Source organism: Onychomys torridus, chromosome X (genome assembly GCF_903995425.1).
Source record: "Onychomys torridus chromosome X, mOncTor1.1, whole genome shotgun sequence".
Lineage (NCBI taxonomy): Eukaryota > Metazoa > Chordata > Mammalia > Rodentia > Cricetidae > Onychomys > Onychomys torridus.
Genome location: NC_050466.1, coordinates 13,041,617 through 13,043,710, shown reverse-complemented (window position 1 = coordinate 13,043,710; position 2,094 = coordinate 13,041,617).

Below are 2,094 nucleotides of genomic sequence, written 5' to 3'. Positions count from 1 at the left end.
GGAGTGGATGAGAGGAGAGGGGGGGAGGGGAGGAGAGGGGGGAGGAGGGGGGAGGAGAGAGGAGAGGGAGAGAGCGGCTGAGAGGAATTCCTGCTACTTCAGGAACCTAAACAGGTCCAAAGGAGATAAGCTTGCTGAGGATCCCAGCCACACTGAATATTTGGCTGCAAAAGGCAAGCACCAACCCTAGTACGTGGGGAAGTTTGCACAAGGAAGACACTCTCAGTCTCCATTTTATCAGTGTGTGTGTGTGTGTGTGTGTGTGTGTGTGTGTGTGTGTGTGTGTGTGTGTGTGTAGGTCAGAGAAAGGCTTTGAGGGGTTGGTTCCTGCCTTCCAGCTTGGGAGGCAGGGTCACTCTGTTGACCACAGAGCAGTTCCCCTCAGTTCAGCCATCTCCCTGACTCATCTCCCCCAGGGTGTTTCCTGGCTCCCTCCTACAGGATGCCTGTCCTGTCCTGTCATCTCAGAATGCTTTGGTGGGCCAAACATGGTGGGAAATGTCTGAAGGCCAGCACTCAGGAGTCTGAGGCAGGAGGGCTGTGAATTCAGAGCTAGCCTGTCTCAAACAAACCAACAAAGGAAAAGAATACTTTGCTAAATTTGTCCTAACCTCCAGCACTCAGGAGTCTGAGGCAGGAGGGCTGTGAATTCAGAGCTAGCCTGTCTCAAACAAACCAACAAAGGAAAAGAATACTTTGCTAAATTTGTCCTAACCTTCAGGTCAACAAGATCCTGTTTTTCTAGTTTACTATGAGCAGCTACCATGATGGAGCTGTGCTGTCTGTAACAGACTACCACCATATGCCAAGAGCTAAGAGGTCAGACAACAGACACTGTTCTGAAGGCTGGGATCCAGGCCCTGGTGGATTTGGTATGTTCAAGACAGGGTCTTACTAAGTAGGCCTGGTTGGCCTGGAACTCACTTGCAGACCAGGCTGTCCTCAAACTCACAGAGATCTACTTGCCTCTGCCTCCCAAGTGCTGGGATTAAAGTTGTGTGCCAGCCTGCCCTGCTGAATTTGTTATCTTGTGAGGAAATCATAGATGGTGCTTTCCCTATTCCCTCACATGATGGAAGGGATCAGGAATCTTCGTGGGATGATTAAAATGGCCTTACTCCCTAACCACCCTCAACCTCACTTTCTAACTCTACTGCCTTAAGGGTTTGGGAGGACACAAATTAGCACATTGTTCCCTTTAGAAATATTCCAGTCACTCAAAGGGCTTGTTTGTCACAATGGATACTAGATAGGTTAATTCCTGTTGAAGTAAATGGTACAGGGCTAGAGGAACAGCTCAGGGGTAGGTACTTTCCTGCTATATTTGAGACCTGAGTTTGATTCTGAGACCCCACCTGAAAAGACAGGCTCTTGCTACATAGTACTCACAAATCCTGATCACTTGATGCCTAGATCATGGGCTTCAGGCCTTTACTTGACTGCTGCACATAAACCAGCCCAAAGAATGCAAACAGTGCTGGGAAGTCACATCATCCTAGGCTTTCTGCCCTAGGCTTTCTGCTGGAGGTGGGGTGGGACTGTACAATGTTATGAATACCTCTCGCTGGCACTGGAGTAAGCTGGCTTGGCTCTAGACCAGGACATGGCAGTGCTCTATCTTCCAGGCAGGTCTTAGCATTCTACTCATAGGGTCTTTGCCACAGTTATTGTCATCTAATGTCACCTAAAACAAATAGAAAAGATTTTATCTGATTAGTGGTACAATTAATTGGGACATCCAGTGGTCCAATGGGCTGGCCTATGCTTTCTAAAAGCTAAAAAAGCGCTCGCTCTCTCTCTCTTTCTCTCTCTCTCTCTCTCCCTCTGAGACAGGTTTTCACTTTGTACACAAGCTCACTAGACTGGATTCAAACTTCTGGGAATCCTCCTGCCTCAGTTTTCCAAGTGCTGGGATTACACCATGCTCAAACACTAAACAGAATTCTTGACGGACAGATGGCTGGAGAATGCAGCTGCAGGGGAACAGGTTATGATGCTTTATGGCCTTGCTCATCTCTTTACAGTCCAGTCAGGGAAAGGCTTGCTGGGCATCCTATAGGAATCTTGCTAGAACAGTTTAACAGTTTTCCCTTG